Source organism: Lygodium microphyllum, chromosome 14 (genome assembly GCF_053477565.2).
Source record: "Lygodium microphyllum isolate KBCC chromosome 14, Lygodium_microphyllum_v1.1.10, whole genome shotgun sequence".
Taxonomy (NCBI): Eukaryota; Viridiplantae; Streptophyta; class Polypodiopsida; order Schizaeales; family Lygodiaceae; genus Lygodium; species Lygodium microphyllum.
This window is the reverse complement of record NC_141148.1, coordinates 66,742,240-66,762,138: the sequence shown is the minus strand read 5'-3', so window position 1 is coordinate 66,762,138 and position 19,899 is coordinate 66,742,240. Positions and strand designations below refer to the sequence as shown.

Here is a 19,899-nt window from a genome sequence, read left to right as displayed (position 1 = left end):
GACTTGCACTTGGTTATAACTTGAGAAGCCATTCAAAAAACTATAGGCTTCCTTTCCTACCACTCTCTCTAGCATGTGCTCAGTGTATGGTAAGGGATAGTTGTCTCTCTTTGTAGTTGCATTGACCCTCTTATAGCTCACACACACTCGAATCTTTCCATTCTTTTTCATGACTATTACTACTAGTGATCCCTAGTCTATGTTCACACACACTTGAATCTTTCCATTATTTTTCATGACTATTACTACCAGTGATCCCTAGTCTGTGTGCTCTATCTCATAAATGAATCCTACCTTTAGTATCTTATCAATCTCTTCCTTCACTGCATGTGCATGCTTAAGATTCATTGCATATGGTTGTTACTTAGCTAGTATTGCATTAAGGGTCATAGGAATGTTATGTGTTACGATACTCGGATCTGTCTAAGGACCATGCAAACACATCGGAGAATTCCCTTAACAGATTTATGAGATTATTCTCCTCCTCCTTAGTTAGGTCATCTTGCTATGTACATGGGTCGAGGTTTGTCACCTTCCCTTGCCAAGTTGACTTCCTTAACTTTGGTTGATGGGTTCACTTGCCCACCCCTTTTGCTTGGCTCCTACTAACCCCACTATTTGATCACCCTTCTTGAACTTCATGAAGCACTTGGATAGGTCATGGGGTTTATTCGATCATTCAGCTCTTTTGATAAAGACTTTGACGATTTCTCTCTCACCTCCTTTAGACTCTTACACCTTAGCTAGACTGGAAGATCCCTCTTGGTGTGCTTGGTCCTAGGTGGTCGAGGCATTTCAGGGTCACTACGAGAGCTCACCTTTGACTCGGCGTTGCACTCACCATCCTTACTAGAAGAGGCTGTCTCCCTTGGTGGTTGCAACTCTCTAAGGCTGACTCTACTTCAAATAATGAGGTGGTGCACTAATCCGACTTGCTCATAACCTACTACCTCAAGGCATTCTAGCCAATCTCAATCACAATCTACTTTGGTAACTCCTTTGTTTACTCTAAACATGTTGACCTCTTGAGGTTTAGTGTCTGATTTGATTTGCTCAATTGTTCTTCCATCTGTGTCATATTCTATGGTCTCTACTTCCTCTTCGCTTTCCTCACTAATGAAACATCAATCTTTGTACTCATCGTTGGAAATCCTCATACTCGGACTATGCGTTGTTTTTAGGATTCTTGTTCTCAAGCTTTTTCTCACTAGTCATGAGAGTCCAAGTATATGACATGTTTAAGTCATGCACCTTAGTCCATTTCCACTCCTTGCTCTCCATGAGATCCTTGAGAGGCTTTAGGTTTGCAACTGGGTCACCAGCTGAAGAGGAAGCTCATGCTCGACCGCCAAGACCCATAGAGACTATTTACTGTTTTAAGCATTTCAAGTAAGCTCTAATAGCTATCTCTCACCTAGCTAACGTGCCTTTGGTCCTACATGTGTAGTGAGCTTATCTTGATGCCTAAATGAGTAGCCTCCTCTCTCAAGCACTTTGGTAGCTCCATGATCCGTGATGCAAGCTCAAGCAAATTCAACCCTCTACTGTCAAGCTCCATCCACCATAGCCGCGCGTGCAAGAGAAGAGAAGAGAAGAGAAGAAGAGAGGAGAAGATGGAGAGCTTCTCCACCACAGCCCCTTCACCCTCACACACTCACTCCCTCACACTCTCACACTCCCTCTCTCAAGCACAAGCATAAGCACAAGCAAAAGAAGAAGATGAGAAGAAGAGAGCTACTTTTTCCACATGCTACTTTTTCCACACACCAAGAATGAGCTTCTCATTCACTTTTTGAGTTTATATACAAGCCCTAAATCCCTTGGGCACCCATCCCCTTTTTACATGATCGGGTAGCTTGCCAAGGTCCTCCTTTCCTATTCCCTTTCCTTTACCTTATCCCTTCTCCTATGCATGTATAGATTTTACAATTTGCACAGGAGGGAGCCTAGTGCTCTTTTACAAAATTCTCTTTCATTTAAACTTACGCCTTCCGTCTTTTACATTTTTTAAAGATTGCTTTTACTTATTTTTCCTTTTCTTTTCTTCTTGTTGACTTCATTGGATCCTCATTTCAAAATTTTCCTGGGTTTATTTTTGCTTTCCTTTTTTCTTGTAATGCTCTGGGATTAACATTACCCCCCTCCTACTTGAGTGCCAATCCCATGGCACTTGCAATTCTTTGTTGATAAGGGGTCGATGAGTTGAAGGGTGGTTGATTGGGTCATTGATGGGGCCTTGTGGGGATTGGCCATGGAAGAGAAGCTAATTAAATGATTGAGGTGGTGGAGGCGGACCTCTGAGATTGGTTGGTCACCTTCGTCTTTGTACTTGAAAGGAAAATAGAAGTGCACTGCTTAGGGGATATATCTACCTTACCGTGTGCTGTAATGTGCCCATCCTAGTGGAACTAGGAGCTAGGTTGAGCCTAGGTGTTATCTCACTCTTGAGGACCTAGTCCATGCATAAGGGTGGTTCTATGGGTGAAGCTTAGGGAGATAGGTCTAACCATAGGTGAGTGTGACCTCCCTAGGTATGCGAGTGTGACCTCCTTAGGTATGTCGTGCTCTTAATGTGCCCTAAGCATGGAGTGGAGGATCAAAAAGGGGCTAGGGGGTTAGGGATAGAGCCGCCCGACCAAGACCATTGGGCGTACCTAACTTGAGGAACCCTAGGTGATGTGACTGTGGTGCTCATGTAGTGAGTCTCATGCTTTCTCTTATGATTCTCTTCTCTATTTTCTTACTCTTTTCTTTCCTCTTTTTTTTTTGGGAAGGAACGAAGACTAATCTTCGTCATCATGGTCGTGAGAAGAAGTTGGGGGCGGCTTGAGGGACTTGTTAAGAAAGGCTTTTCCCTATATATATCCCTTTAGGTTTATTCTAACTTGGAGAGGAGTTGTGGACAAAAATGGGTGGTTGCACTTAGTAAAGTGGCTATTGTTCATGTCCTCTAAGAGGGCCATGCAAAAAGATGGTAAGAGAGCAACTCGCATCATCAACCTACCCATGGCATAGGCATCTATATTAGCATTGAGATTAAAAAATAGGGGTGGAGGTGGTACTCATGTGGCATAGGGTCCTGCCGAAGTAGTATCCTAAGTAATCTAAGATAATTACAAGTAGTGATAATGGCAGGATCTAGACAAAAAGTGAACCCATTGAGAAAATGGGTGATTGAGTCCCATAGGTCATGTTTAGAGAAGGCCAGACATCCTCCAAATTGGTGGCATTTGCATTGTATATCTTTGGGAAAATCATATATGTTGTGGATATTAGGGTTAAAATCCATCCCTACCCTTCTTGGATATGGCATATATGTGGGGTCATTTCTCTCAAAGGGTAGTGTGCTGCAAAATGACATCCAGGCGTCCATGTTGCCGTCCTCCCAGCTTCTCCTTATCCACCTTGGTTGGGATTCATAGCCTTGCGTTGTGTTGGGCACCTCCATGACTTTGTTTTCCCAGTATTCGAGTGCTTTTTTTCCCCATCATGTTGAATTCTTCTCCCCCTTCTATTTCCACCTATTGTCGAGCCTTCTTTCCCCCATGCTTATCACCTCCTTCACCACTTTGGTTGATAGCACTTTGCATAGGGTGGACGGGAATTTGAAAGTGAAGTCGAAGGGTTGGTGGCCATTTTCTTTTTTTCTCCCACACTATGAGTTCCGCATTCCAATCCATTGGGAAGTAATCTACTTGAGGTGAAATGGGTGCTTCTCGGGGCTATTGTTGGTAGGGATTTTAGCCTTCTCCTTGCTTGTTCCAACATCCTCACCCTTTTCTTCTTGAGTTTGACTTTTCTCTTGACAGTGGTGTCCAACTCTTGTTGCATTTTTTGTCATGTAGAGGGAGGTTGTGGTACTAGTTCCTCGTCTAGCTATCTCATTTCAAATTCTAGTCCTACTCGTGGAAGTGGCCTCTACATTTCAGCTTCACTCTTGGGCTCTTGTGGGTCTCCTTTTGTCACTAAATTGATTGCTTATTACACATTCTCTATTTAATACATTTATGTCAATAAATTAATGACTAACATTTCTTTAAGTATTGATGATGATCTAGTATGGCCATGAGACCACTTAGAGACCAGTATTCCTAGTGCATCACTTAATGGGACGATTCTTAGGAGATAGTTTCTTCAAAACTTTTATTAATGTTTATTAGTGAGTCATATAAACATTAGAATAGGATCTTTGTTCTATCCATAGCATTTAGAGATGGCTATAATAGCTTCTATTTACTTATAGCAATTCAAGTCAACTCTTAGAGTAGAAAATATGGTCTACTCTAAATGGAAAAAAAATTCAACATGGACTTCATGATGAAGTGCTAAATTGCTACAAAGAAATGTAAATTGAGGATACATTTGTCATCAAATGTATTCTCTCTCTAAAGCTTACAAAGGCATAAGAGCCTTGAAACTAGGAAAAGAAATAATTTAAGATTATAAAATTTAGATTAGAAGGGAACCCCTCTAATGGATACTACTCATGTGCTACCACATGACACCTTCACTCAATAATTTATTGATCCTCTTTCTCTCTCCTCTTTTCCCTCTCCGAGAGCAGATTTAAAAGGCTATTTTTGAAGCAGAAAAAAGCTCGGGAGGTTGTAAAAGAACAAAATTTTATGCAAAATGAAACAGTTGCGAATCATTGAGTTGGATTTATTCTAGATGGAGTTCGATGCCAGGAACCCAATGCAAGTCTTGATTCATCAATTAGAGTCCATTTGACCCCCCATTTAATCCCCAAAAGGTTTCGCGTTATGAAGCAGATATATGATCTGGAAGCCAAAAAGTGTGTGATGGTGACCAAGTTTATAGATTTCGACATCATGAAGTCAATCATTCAAATGGATCTCAAATGCGAGCTTGTTTGGTCCTTTGAAAGTGAAAAAACCACTTAGATTAGAGTGTGAACACAAAATTGAGAATTGGTTTTTTAAAAAACCAAAGTTAAAGATTAAATAAGATTTGTGGCATTAAATGCCACAATATTCAAAATGTGGGAGGCGAGGGAGGGGCGAGGGCACTGTTTTTTTTTAGAGCCCCCAAATTTCCATTTTTAAATCAATTTTTGGGCTGAGCACCATTCTGGACATCCTTTTGGTAACAAGATGCATAAATTCTTTTCCCTCCATCACTTTAGAATTGATAAAAAAGGATGCATTACATAGCAAGATCTAACTTTAGTATTTCTCTCTCCTCTCTCATTTCTCCCCTTGTGGTTTGTTCTCATGGATCAATGTAAAAGAGAGGGGGATGGGCTGAGATGGACGTTTTTTTATCATGGGATGATGTGAGAGTGAAAAGAGATGTGAATCAAGGTTGGATAGATCGTCAATGGCCATGAAAGAGTGTCAGTGGGCCTTCAAGTTCGAAAAACATACGTCACAATGAGTGATTTAATGAGAAAAATGTAGATTTATTGTTTTATAATCAATTGTTGTTTGAAACGGTTAGCAATGATTGTATTTGATTTCCCATACTCTCTTTGATCTGTCATGTTGAAAGAATCATGAAAATTTAGTCATATAATAATTTTATGCTAAACACGCAAAACTTGAGACGGCGGTTTAAGGAAAAATATATCGTTTTTGGGTTTTTGGTGTGCATTTTCCATTCCTATGGATTAAAACATGCTATGAAAATCATTTTCCATAAGTCCATTCAATCTAAAATAGAAAATAAAAAATTATCAGCAATTTTATATAGATGAATAGGAAAAATGGAAAAAATCAAGTTTTTCACACCATAAAAATAAGGAAAAATAAAATTTATATGTGTGAACGTATGATACAGATGAAGCATGAGGTTCAGTCTATCTTGGGGAAATTACTCATGAATATATGTGTGCATCATGTGGGTTCAAAACAAGGTATTTTTAAAATACCATTTTTATATATTTTTTACATACATAAGGGTGTAATATAGAGGGATTATTTACATATTGAATAGAAAAGGGTTATTTTTTATTCATGAAAAATTCATATATAAGGATATTTATAAATAGGCCTTGAAAGCACGTGATGTAGAGGATATACATATAGTAACTTCCCCGAGAGCCGTATTACTTTGTTAGAGTGAGCTTTTATTGCTTTCAATAAAGAAAAATACATAATAAACTACGCCTTACACTATCAATGCATGCAAAATTTTAAATGGTAGGGAGTAGGGGGTTTTTGAGTGATTAAGGTACGTTAAAATGCTAATGTTTCATGGTGCATATCATATAGTGTTTGTGGTTGTCTAAAGAGGCTAGTAGCATTAGGAAGCTCAGCACTAGCCCTAAGCAACAAAGCACTATCATAGTAGGAAAAGAGAATCATGAAAAGAATTGTTGTCCCACTTTCATGTCACTAATTTCCAATGGATAAATGTGTTTGAGCACGATGGTCATATACACACTTGCATTGATGCACCATATGGAATCATATCCTAGATGCGTAGCACCTATTTGTATGAGTGATGACCGACGCTGCTGAGAGTGTGAGGTATCCCAAGCCCTAGACTAGATATTCAGTTCCTTAGGAGTTATTTGGTGAGGTTTATCTATTATCTCCTAGATCTTCTAATTGAAAGATTGGATTTTGTATCGAATGTGTTTTATATTTGCGGTGCATCTTGGGGCTAATCCTCAAGGTGTAGGAGAGCCGTAGTGGAGCCGTGGTGATCAACTGAGGGGTGCTCCCTTTGTGTGTGCTATGTGGTGTATACCACCAACATGTTTAGGGACTCCCTTTGAGGAGTGGAGGAAAGATTTATTCATTGGACTACAAAATTATATAAATACATAGTTCTTAGATGCTCCTGGTCATGAAGCCGTATGGGGTGGTTTTAAGGATGAGTAGTAAAGGCCCGAGCTAGTGCCTTAGAGCCAGTTTCAGGCCTGTTTTAGATCTCGACAAGTGGTGTGTTTTACAAGAGTTGCTAATGAGTGGTGGTTTTCAAATCTCAAAATTAATGTTTAATTGTCGAATTCAAGATGAAGGACATTTGATAATGTTCTATAATATGACTTTGAGAGGATGAGCTGCAATATGGTATCATAGCCTAGAAGCTAGAACCATAACTAGGATTGACTTTTTCTTTGCAGCCTTTTGAAGAGGGTTTGCCCTTGAAAGGGGAGGTCGGTATTGGCTATGTATCCTCAATGTAACACGTCAAGAACCTCATGAAAATGTTTGTGGGGGTATGCCAAGACACTGAAGAAAGTATTCCGTAAGTTGCAAACCTATATTCCTATTCAAGCTGTTGCTTAGTTGCAATACTTTTTGAATGGGTTGGACTTTAACATTCAAGTGCAGTTGAGCAGTGTTGCTCTTTTTGACATTGATACGCCTATTACAAGAGCAGAGGAGGTAGAACCGTGATCGCAAGCGGCTTATACCTCTAGGCCAAACTGGAATCCACGAGTCTAGGTTTTGGAAATACTTTGGTGTTGATGAATGGCAGTCAAGGGATACCCATGAATCCTCTTAATGGGAGAGGAAGCATGATCTAAAATGCACCTATGTTTCCATCCCCTCCCAATGTGACCATGCCTATGGCTAGTTAGATGGCTCCACCAAATGTTGGAAGCCAAATAATAAACAATAGCCAAATCCCAATCAAGTGGTTAGGCCAATGGAACAACATGCAGAGCATCATGGCTCTATGACTCAAATGTCTCGAATGTCCTTGGCAAAGTTAAGGATATGATGAAGCACTAAACTGACATGATCACCGAACAATATAGGCAAATAGCTGTTGATGTCAATTTTCTTAAGAAGCAGTAGAATTTGATAGGGAGTTGACATGCCCTGAAGAGGGTGCCCCTTCAAGATCTAACTATAAGTGATGTGGCAACCATCATTTCCCTAGGAATTATCCAAATGTTAAATGTGACATATATGGAAAGTCCAGCCACTTAGCTAGTACCTATTGGAGCAAGATTAGTTCTCTCCAGCAAGGAAGTAAATAGCTAGGTCTAATTAATTATCGAGCACAAGGAAATGATCTCCAGCAAGATGATGGACTGAAACAAATACTACAGAGAGGGAAAGCTATGGTCGATGAGTTGCCTAATGATAGTGGAGTTAGCCTTATAGAAGCTGTTTGTTTCAACTGTACTGAAGCTTCTAATCTATGGGTTGTTACGCAATGTCAAAATGGTAAAGTAGTTGACAAAGATGAGATAAAACCTATTAAGGGAAACCCTAAGAAAGATGATAAGGGGACGCAAGTCCTTAATCCTAATATGAAAGGCGGACCTCTAAAGGCCGTAGATGGTAAAGCCAATCCCAAGAAGGATAAGGAGTTTCCAAAGAACAAGGAAAAATCCAAGAAAGAGGCACCAAAGCCGATTCAAAGACTAAAGGAGAGAATGGTCTAGCAGGAAAAGTGAGCTCTTGCTAGAATTTGATTTAACAAGTTCTCTTTGTAAAGTTAAGATGGATGTAAAACTCTTACAATTGATTAAGTTGTCTCCAAGAGTGCATAAAGAATTTATGAAAAGTCTTCATATTGGGTATACCATTGAGCCCTTGGGAATAGCACAAGTAGGAGATGATTGGTTTGAACATGCTGAAAAGAATTAGCCAAGGGTAGTAGCATATGTTGATGGAATATTAGTGGAACATGCTATTGTGGACATAGGATCCTCCATTAACATTACAAGTTTGGAATTGATGGAGATGTTAGGGTTAGAAATCAAGAAATATACCTCCACAATTCTTAAAATGGATGATGACACTTTAAGACAACCTGAAGGCTGCATTACTAAAGTCTATGTGACCATTGCCAATGTGGAATGCATTTTGGACTTTAGGGTCATTAGGTTTGCAGGGCGACCTAGCTATCAAGTGTTGCTAAGCATGCCATGGATTTTACGAGTAGATTATCAAGTTGATATACCCACTGGTTGATTAATCTTTGGCAGAGGTGCTAGGCGTGTAGTAGTAGATGCCTATCCTGAATCTCCTCAAAGTGAGAGAGTTTTTTTATCCTCATCAGAGTTAGATACATTAGATGCTCCATCTACCAGTGAGACATCATCTAGTGATGAATACAACAAGGGCTCTACTATAGAGGATATCTATCAAGTAACTTTGAATGAGCCAATAGAAGCTCAGGGGAGGTTAAGGGATGTGGATGTAATTGATTTAGACCTTAGTACGATGAATGATTCACAACCAATAAAATTAGAGTCCATACTCAGTTTGGAAGAAAGGAAGAACTATGTGTCCTTGATTTAGGAAATTTGTGACATCTTTGCTTGGAGTTATGATGAGGTGAGAGGTATTCCTCCTAGCCTGGCTATTCATATGATTCCTTTAAAGGAAGGTAGCCATCTTGCACATCAAAAAGTAAGGCGTATGCCTTTTGAACTAAGGGACGGGCTATTCAAAGAATGGACAAAACTACGGAAAGCTGGCCTGATATTTCCGCTATAATACATAAAGTGGTATTCACCAGTTATTATCAAAGAAGAATAATAATAATTAGATTTGGCTTTACATAGATTTTAGAGAGCTTAATAAGCAGACATTTAAGGATTACTATCCGTTTCTATTCATTAATCAAATTCTAGATTAATTACCAGGTAGGAAAATCTACTCATTTGTGGATTGCTTTTCTAGATACAATCAAGTGGCTATTGCGAAGGAAAACAAGCTGAAAATGATGTTTATCACTGTCTTCGGTACTTTTCCGTATCATGTGATGGCCTTTGGATTATGCAATGCACTTGGTTCTTGGCAACGAATAACTTATAAGACTTTTGGTGACATCTCCTTAGAGGAGTTAGAAGTCTTTATTGATGATCTAGGGGTAGCCACCACAAGGGAGAGGCAACTCATTATTATAAGGAAATTTTTTGAGCATTATAGACATTTCTGCATTGCTCTTAACCCACAAAAGTGCATCTTTGGGGTGCCCTATGGGTTATTGCTGGGACATGTTAGCTTGGATGGCATTGTGACCCCAAAGAGATAAAGGTTATAGTCACTATGAGCCTGCCACAAACTCCAAAAGAGGTATACAACTTTTTTTCATCAGTGGGATATTATTAGAGATTTATCAATGCACTGGCAGAAAGAGTGTTACCATTGACAAACCTCCTATATTTTAACTCTCTGTTTGAGTGGAATAAAGCTTATTAAGTATCCTTTGAGGATGTGAAGCAAGAATAAGCAAAAGCACCACCCAAAAGAGGTGAGTTTTTTATATATTTTCACAAGCAACAATGCATAGTATTAGCTATTGTTTAGCCCAAATTTGGGAAGAGAAATGGCATCATCCAATAGCCTTTGCTAGCATTAAGTTGAGAATATCTGAAGTTAATTATACTTACATGGACAAATTGTGCCTTAGAATGGTCTTTGTGACGAAGAAATTTAGGCATTATATTCTCTATGAGAAGGTAATATTTTTCACGAAGACAAAAGGGCTTAGACTGTTGTTGGACAAGTTGCAGCCACCTAACCATTTAGCAAAGTGGTTAATCACTTTGTAGAATTTTGATTATGAGATTAGGAGTAAGCCACCAAAGCTACATGGTATTGTGAAATGTCTTGTGGATTTCAGGGAGCCAAATGAAGTTTTGGCTAAAGGAAGTGATATTGAAGGTCTGTTTAATATTGATACACCTTCCTTCCCTTCTTGATATGCATTTATGATGTATTATTTATCTATAAGAGGATTTGGGGCTGCTCTATCGAAGTCCAAAAAGAGGAAGATCAAGCAAAAAGCATTACACTTTTTGATTATAGAAGGTGTTTGTATTAGAGAGGTGTAGATGACATTTATTGCCATTGTGTAGTACCTGATGAGGTACCATTCATTCTTGCGGAGTGCCATGATTCAACATGTGGGGGACATTTTGCTGGCTGGCTCACTGCCCAAAAAGTTCTTCGTGCTAGTGTCTATTGGTGGCCATTGATTTTCCAAGATGCTTTTAGTTATGTTAAACACTATGATGTTTGCCAAAGACACGATGTGAGGGAGAATCATAAGTGACCTCTAAACCTTATTTTGGTTATGTTACCCCCTTTGAGAAATGGGGTATTGATTTTATGGGACCAATATGCCCTTCATCCACTATGCACGAGTGGTATATTATTGTAGCAACGGACTACTTTACAACGTGGTTTGAACCTTGAGCAATGGTGAAGGATCCCATTCTATGGATGTACCGTCATGCAACCCTAGATATGTTGCATTTTTTTTAGACGGTGACTTGTCAGTTAGTTCCTCAATGGTGGAATTACTCTGCGGATTTCCTAGCTAATTATGATTTTGTCAAATATATATTTTTCAATTGTGGTCTAGGGTAGCTTTTACAATTATCTCCTAGCATTAGCCTAGGACTACTTTGGGGTCTTCTTTGGGTTATGAGTCAGGTAGCAATTGATCGACTTCCTACTCTTTTATGGATGCATAGGATTTTGTATCATCATATTCGTCGAACACCCGTGCTATTTATGCAAGGGGTTAGCTAATAACTTGATGTACCTACTATAGGGCCTGAAAAGCCCTATTCCTTGGTCGATTTTGTGCTTTAATAGAGTTATGGTAGGATGACCAAGGGGTTGTTTTAGCGGTACGATGCTGATTGGTAGTAAAGTGAATTATTTCATTAGGCCAAGAGGGCCATTTCTATAGGGTTCTAATATTTTATTTCATAAGGCCACGAGGGCTAGTTTGTTGGTTGTGAAATGTTATATTCCTTTAGGCCAAGAGGGACATGTTTTTGTTTGGTGCAGATACATTTAATGGTTTTTTGTTTTAGTGGTTGCATCATACAAGTTTGACAAAGTGTGCTTGGAGGGAGCCTTTGTTGCATGGGAGCTTCTTGTGGCCATTCCAATTTGTGTCGTCGCCTTTTTGAGTTTTTCCCTTAAGTTTATAATATTATATGTGTATATGGGGATTATTTTCTTTTAATTTGTGGGGACCAAAAATCAAGGCATGAAGTCATAGGGTTTGGTTAGGTATATTTGGGGGAGGTTTGGGTAGTTGTCTACCTCATGTTAAGACATTGTCAAGCATTAAAAGCCTGTTTTAGAAGGTAGTCCTAGTGACCCTATTTTGCTTGTCCGCAAGAATGAAAGTTGGGGGATTGAAGATAATCAAATACCGTCCTAGTCTCAACCATAAATGATGCCGACTAGGGATTGACGGATGTTATCTGATGACTTTGCTAGCACCTTATGAGAAATCAAAGTTTTGGGTTCCAGGGGGAGTATGGTTCTGAGGGGAGTATGGTTCCAAGGCTAAAACTTAAAGAAATTGATAGAAGGGCACCACCAGGAGTGGAGCCTGGAGCTTAATTTGACTCAACAGGGGGAAACTTACCAGGTCGAGACACAGTAAGGATTGATAGATTGAGAGCTCTTTCTTGATTCTATGGGTGGTGGTGCATGGCCATTCTTAGTTGGTGGAGTGATTTGTCTGGTTAATTCCGTTAACAAACAAGACCTTAGCCTGCTAACTAGTTACACAAAGGATCCTCCTTGTGGCCAACTTCTTAGAGGGACTATGGCTATCTAGGCCATGGAAGTTTGAGGCAATAACAGGTCTGTGATGCCCTTAGATGTTCTAGGCCGCATGCGTGCTACACTGATGAGTTCAACGAGCTTACCACCTGGGCCGAGTGATCTGGGTATGACAGCAACCCTCCCACGAACATAATCAACCACAAAACTAGGGACAAAGCACACAAAATCTATGTGTATGGCTCTGCCATTAATCTCAAAAACTAAAAAGAAACCATAAATCTTCCACTTAATAATGAACAAATTCGTCATCTTCATCATCTTCATCCATAGCTTTAACCATTATGCAAGAACAAAAGGGAATAGAGGAATTTCTACACAAAAGACAGAGCAGAGAGGAGAGAGAATAACTTTTTGCACCACCAAAAAGGAGAATATGCGATTGGACAAGAGAGGGAAAGGAAAGAGGCACATAACCACTCGTGCACTCCACCCCACCTCTTCCCCAAAAAGCACACCCCTTCGTATTTTTATTATTTCTTTGAAACTTTGATACATTTGATATTATAAGGCCTTTAGCCTTTAATTTTGAGTATTCCTACCCTTTACAAATGCATGCATATAACACTTTTGTGTATACCATTTATTTATGATAGATGTGGATGTGGATGTGGCCCCCTAATGTAAGTGTGTATTTTAGTGATTTTGTAACAATGCAAATGTTATCCCCTTTACCAAAGATGAAATTGTGATATGTGCATGGACATTTTTGTGCCTTGTTTTTATGCTTCTTTTGGTGTCATCAGGGTAATCTTTTGAAATTTCATCATGATAGGGATAGATCATTGCAATTATTGATCTTCAACGAGGAATTCCTAGTAACCGCGAGTCATCAGCTCGTGTTGACTATGCCCCTGCCCTTTGTACACACTGCCCATCGCTCCTACTGATTGAATGGTCCGGTGAAGTTTTTGGATTGCCGCGACACTGGTGGTTCGCCACTGGTGACATTGTGAGAAGCTCATTAAGCCTTATCATTTAGAGGAAGGAGAAGCCGTAACAAGGTTTCCGTAGGTGAACCTGCAGAAGGATCATTGACACACATCCATGAGAACAATGCGAACTGTGGAATGTCCGAGGGATCGCGCTTGGAGGCGTGGTCGACATCATCTCTCCCCTCATCCGAGTTGGGTGATACTGAGGGAGGCTATGCTTTAGGGTCATCCTACAACCATGTAGGTGGAGGAGGAAGGAGGGACACCTTCGATCTCTCTCCCTTGCTTGGGGTGATCCCCCTTTGTCGTACCTGTTCGGGCACTCCGTCACCTTGATAAACCCTTTGCCCCTCCCCGAACACGGGGGTGGTAGGAGGAACTTAACAAACCTTGTCTTGTCTGAGATTCATCCCCTCGGGAGGATTGAAAAACAAAATGCAATGACTCTCAACAACGGATATCTTGGCTCTTGCAACGATGAAGAATGCAGCGAAATGTGATACATAATGTGAATTGCAAAATTCTACGAATCATTGAGTATTTGAACGCAACTTGCGCCCGCGGCTCATCCAAGGGCATGCCTGCTTGAGCATCCCTAACTCCCCCACACCCTCTCCCCTTCTTCGAGGAAGGGTGGAATTAGTGGTTTGCGCTTCGACATGATGCTGTGGTTGGCTAAAATGTATCGGTAGCACCGTGCGGTGACGTTGCTCCGCAAGGGTGGTTCGTCTCCTCACTGAGGTGGCGACTATTTGCAGGTGTCTCTTCCAGGGTGCACGTGTCAGATCAGGATCTTTGGAGCCGGGGCTTGCCCTCGGTGACCCAAAACGCAACTCGGACCTAAAATAAAGCAAGGCTACTACTGTTGAGTTTAAGCATATCGCTAAGCGGAGGAAAAGAAACTAACCAAGATTTCCCTAGTAGCTACGAGTGGACCTAGCTTGGAAATTGCATAGCTTTGCCGTACGAATTGTAGTCTGGAGAGGCGTCCTCTGCAACGGACTGAGCCCAAGTCCCCTTGGAAAGGGGCGTCAGAAAGGGTGAGAGCCCTGTCGAGCTCAGACCATGTTTCTCCATGAGGCATCGTTGACGAGTCGGGCTATTTGGGAATGTAGCCCTAAGTGGGTGGTAGATTCCATCCAAGGCTAAATATGGGCAAGAGACTGATAGTGAACAAGTACCACGAGAGAAAGATGAAAAGGACTTTGAAAAGAGAGTTAAAAAGTGCTTGAAATTTCTGGGAGGGAAGAGAATGGAGGCCGTGGGTGCGCCCCGATCGGATGCAGAACAGTGCGAACTGGTCCGTCACTTGATGCGGGGTGCTGGTCAGCGTGGGCTATTGCGACGGGAAAAGAGCGGGGCTTGTCAATGCCGTCGCGTTGGTCGAGGAATGAAGCATGTGCCACGTGGCGAGCTTTGCACCTGCACGCTCAGGATGCTGGCGCTCTGGGATTTCCATCTGACCCATCTTGAAACACGGACCAAGGAGTCTAACATGTACATGAGCAGTGGGTGGCAAACCCACGGAGGTGCAAGGAACTTGACAGGTGGGATCCCCTTCACAGGGTGCACCATCGACCGACCATGATCTTCTATGAAAGGTTTGAGTGAGAGCGTACCTGTTGGGACCCGAAAGATGGTGAACTATGCCTGAGCAGGGCAAAGCAAGAGGAAACTCTGGTGGAGGCTCATAGCGATACTGATGTGCAAATCATTCATTAGACTTGGGTATATGGGCGAAAGACTAATCGAACCATTTAGTACTTGGTTCCCTCCGAAGTTTCCCTCAGGATAGCTAGAGCTCCTCACAGTTTTATAAGGTAAAGCTAATGATTAGAGGCATCAGGTGTGAAACACCCTCAACCTATTCTCAAACTTTAAATAGGTAAGCGACCGGGTTGCTCTGTTGGACCCTGATGTGGAATGCAAGCTCCAAGTGGGCCATTTTTGGTAAGCAAAATTGGTGATACGGGATGAACCAAAAGTCGAGTTATGGTGCCAAACTACATGCTAACCTAGATCCCACAAAGGGTGTTGATTGATTAAGATAGTAGGATAGTGGTCATGGAAGTCAAAATCCCCTATGGAGTGTGTAACAACTCACTTGTCGAATCAACTAGCCCCAAAAATGGATGGCCTTGAAGCACATGACCTACACCCAACCATCGGGGCAAGTGTGAGGCCCTGATGAGTAGAAGGATGTGGGAGCCATGGCACAGCTCTGGGCACAAGCCCAAGTGAAACGACCCCGAGTGCAGATCTTGGTGGTAGTAGCAAATATTCAAATGAGAACTTTGAAGACCGAAGTGGAGAAAGGTTCCATGTGAATAGCAATTGGACATGGGTTAGTCAATCCTAAGAGATGGGGTAGTCCTATGTCAAGGGCACAATGCACACCGCTCATCGAAAGGAAATTAGGTTAATATTCCCGAACCGGGACATGGCAGTGGATGGCAACGTGATCGAATCCAGAGATGCCGACGAGGGCCTCGAGAAGAGTTCCCTTTTCTTTTTAATAGCCTGCCCACCCTGAAATCGGATCACCCGGAGATAGGATCCAGCGGCTGGTAAAGCGCCACATGTCTCGTGGTGTTTAGTGCACCCTCGACGGCCCGTGAAAATCTAGAGGAGCGAATGCCGATCACGCCCAATCGTTTTCATAACTGCATCAAGTCTCCAAGGTGAAAAACCTCTGGTCGATAGAATAATGTAGGTAAAGGAAGTTGAAAAAATGGATCCATAACTTTGGGAAAAGGATTGGCTCCGAGGGCTGGGTCTAGGGGTTTGCTTCTTGACCTTGAAGGCTATTGAGGGCCTACCCAAGATGCCTGAGCGGTGAGGGCAGACCTCCACATGCCGATCGGATGATGGGGGCAGAACGTCGTCCCTTGCAAGGTGGCCATTCCTAGGCTGTGAACAGCCATCTCAGAACTGGTACGTATAAGGGGAATCTGAGTGTTTAATTAAAACAAAGTATTGCGATGGTCCTTACGGATGTTGACGCAATGTGATTTTTGCCCAGCGCTCTGAATGTCAAAGTGAAGAAATTCAACCAAGTGCGGGTAAACGACAGTAGTAACTATGACTCTCTTAAGGTAGCCAAATTCCTCATCATCTAATTAGTGACGCGCATGAATAGATTAATGAGATTCCCACTATCCCTATCTACTATCTAGCAAAACCACAGTCAAGGGAACGGGCTTGGAAGAATTTGCGGGGAAAGAAGACCTTGTTGAGCTTCACTCTAGTCCGACTTTGTGAAATGACTTGAGAGGTGTAGAATAAGTGGGAGCCTTTGGCGCAAGTGAAATACCACTACTTTTAACGTTATTTTACTTACTTCGTGAGGTGGAGGCGAGGCTCGGCCCCTGCTTCTGGTCTTAAGGCACGCTTGTGTGCTGATCTAGGCAGAAGACATTTTTAGGTGGGGATTTTGGCTGGGGCGGCACATCTGTTAAAAGATAATGTAGGTGTCCTAAGATGAGCTCAACGAGAACAGAAATCTTGTGTGGAACAAAAGGGTAAAAGCTCATTTAATTTTTATTTTTAGTACGAATACAAACTATGAAAGCATGGCCTATTGATCCTTTAGTGTTTCGGAATTTGAAGCTAGAGGTGTCAGAAAAGTTATCACAGGGATAACTGGCTTGTGGCAACCAAGCATTCATAGTGACGTTGCTTTTTTATCCTTCGATATCGGCTCTTCCTATCATTGCGAAGCATAATTTGCCAAGTGTTGGATTGTTCACCCACCAATAGGGAATGTGAATTGGGTTTAGACCGTCATGAGGCAGGTTAGTTTTACCCTACTGATGAGTGGTGTTGCAATAGTAATTCAATTTAGTATGAGAGGAACCATTGATTCACATAATTGGTCATTGCGCTTGGTTGAAAAGCCACTGGCACGAAGCTACCATGTGTAGGATTATGACCGAACGCTCTAAGTTAGAATCCATGCTATATGCGGTGTTTTCTACCTCCCCGGTTGTTACCTAACTAATAGTAGGGGTGCTTGCGCGTCCCTGAGAGCATGTGTCGAGAGTCTCCCTCGAGGTGCCGGAAGTGGTCGCCTCGAGGACTCTGAATGAAAATTCCGAACGATCGGGGAGATGAAACCTTTGCAGATGACTTAAATATGTGGCCCGGTATTGTAAGTGGTAAAGTAGCCTTGCTGCTACAATCCACTAAAATTCAGCCCACCACCGCATCAATTTGTCCCCCTTCCACTTGGTTTGATGGGGTTTTCTTGGCCTTGGCCCCTATGTGTCATGGGCACGCCCCTAAGTCCTCACGCACACCATGCATCCAATCCAACCTAGTTCACGTGGGTGGTTTGATCGCCTTCTCTTTGCATTCCATGCCTTGGCTCACTTGCGTTAGTGCGGTTTTTGTGCTTGTCTCACCTTATTGGCATCCACGGCATTTCAAGTCTGCTCGCCATGGCATGGATTCTATGACTGTGTGTCGCCTCCATGTGCATGGGGTTCTCTTCACATGGACATGCACCCTCCACAATGTGGATTCTATGACTTAATCTTTTGTACCTCGTTGCCTTTATGTGCCCCAAGTTCTCTTCGCATGGATGCTTGCCCTCGGTGTCATAAAGGAAACACGATGGAATTCCAAGTCCATCCATGGCATGGATTCTATGACTCAATCTTATGTGCATGGGGTTTAGTGCTCGTGTGGACACGCATCCTCCGTGGTATGAATGGCATGTCTTGGCATGCTATGGGCACGTGTCCATGGCACGTATTCTGTGATTTGATCTTTTCTACATCATTGCCTCTGTGTGCATGGGGTGCTGTTCACATGGATGCTTGCTCTTCGTGCTAGAAATGGCATGCGACGGCATTCAATCTTTTGTGCGTTGCCTCCATGTGCATGGGGTTTAGGGTCCCCGTTGAGTCACGTCCTCTGTGGAACGAATGGCATGGCATGCCGCCATGCCTTGCTCTTGAGCTCTCTCATGCCACTTTGTCAGTATACAAGAGCTCTTTGGAATTCCTTTGTGTTCGTAGTGCGGTCATACCAATGCTAATACACCGGATCCCATTAGAACTCCGCTGTTAAGCGCACTTGGGCCAGAACAATACTAGGATGGGTGACCTCCCAAGAAGTCCTGGTGTTGCACCCTTTTGCATGCTTGTTTTGAGACCATGGCATGGAAATCCCCTCATATCACGTCTTGACTCTCCACAATGACATCGTGGTAGGAAACCCCCTTGCCTTGCCATGACATGACGCCTCCTCTCCTCATCGTGATTGTCTTTGCGTACATTGTGCATGGTATCTCCATGTGCCTTGCTTTGACATGATACCCCCTCCTCATGATGCGAGGTTTTTTGGGAGCAGAGGGTGTGCCATGTCACGGGGGGGTTCGGTGGAGCAGGGTTTTCTGAGGAGGGAGGGTGTGCCATGTTGTGGAGGGTTCTGTGGAGTGGGGTTTTTAGAGGAGGGAGGGTGTGCCATGTCGTGGGTGGGTTGGGTGGTGCCATGTTGCGGGAGGGTTGGGTGGAGCAGCCGGGCGTACCATGTCATGGGGTGAATCATGTCGTGGAGCGGGGTTTTTTGAGGAGGGGGAGGGCATGTGCCACGTTGTCCGGGGGGGGAGGGGTTTGGATGGAGCATAGTTTTTTGAGGGGGGAGGGGTGTGCCATGTTGTGGGGGGGTGGGTGGAGTGGGGGTATTTTTTGGGGGGGGCGGGGGAGGGTTGTGTGCCATGTCGTAGGGGGGTTGGGTGGAGCAAGGTTTTTTTAGGAGGTCGAGGGGTTGGGTGGTGCCATGTCTTGGGAGGGGGTTGTGTGCAGTGGGGTGTGTGCCATGTCATTGTGGAGAGGGGTTTTTTAGGGAAGGAGGAGGCCACGGCTCAATGGAGCATGGGGTGTGCCATGTCATTGGGGGGGGGGGGGGGGGAGGGGGGGGGGGCGGGGAGGGAGGGGCTTGGGTGGAGGGGGGTTTGTTGAGGGGGAGGGGGTGTGAAATGTTGTTGGGGGGGCGGGTAGGGTGGAGCGGGATTTTTTCAGGGGGGTGTGCCGTGTCGTGGGGTGGGTTGAGCGGGGTTTTTTGAGGTGGGATGGGGGGGGGTGTGCCATGTCATGGGGGGGTGAGGTGAGGTGGGGTGGGTTGAGCGAGGTTTTTTGAGGTGCGGTGGGGTGGTGGATGCAGTGAGGTTTTTCTAGGGGGGTTTCCATATCGTTGGGGAGGGGGGGTGGGGGGTTGGGTGGAGCAAGGTTTTTTTAGGGGGGATGCGTCATGTCGTGGGGAGGTGAGGTGGGGTGGGGGATGTGCTATGTCGTGGGGGGGTGAGGTTAGGTGGGGTGGGTTGAGCGGGATTTTTTGAGGTGCGGTGGGGTGGTGTGGATGGAGCAAGGTTTTTTCAAGGGGGGTTGCCATGTCGTTGGGGGGGTGAGGGAGTTATTGTGCCATGT

The 19,899-nt window shown here is 43.1% G+C and overlaps 2 non-coding genes and 2 pseudogenes across 2 annotated transcripts; all 4 read left to right on the top strand.

Annotated features, from left to right (window-relative positions):
- The first annotated feature begins 11,999 nt into the window (after positions 1-11,999).
- On the top strand, positions 12,000-13,570 carry LOC148025688 (18S ribosomal RNA; annotated as a pseudogene).
- Positions 13,571-13,910: 340 nt separating this feature from the next.
- On the top strand, positions 13,911-14,063 carry LOC148025687 (5.8S ribosomal RNA). Its single transcript, XR_015693210.1, has one exon. It is a non-coding gene; the product is annotated as a 5.8S ribosomal RNA (ribosomal RNA).
- Positions 14,064-14,304: 241 nt separating this feature from the next.
- Positions 14,305-17,684, top strand: LOC148025686 (25S ribosomal RNA). The gene has a single exon (XR_015693228.1). It is a non-coding gene; the product is annotated as a 25S ribosomal RNA (ribosomal RNA).
- An 802-nt stretch (positions 17,685-18,486) lies between these two features.
- Positions 18,487-18,605, top strand: LOC148025685 (5S ribosomal RNA; annotated as a pseudogene).
- Positions 18,606-19,899: the final 1,294 nt, after the last annotated feature.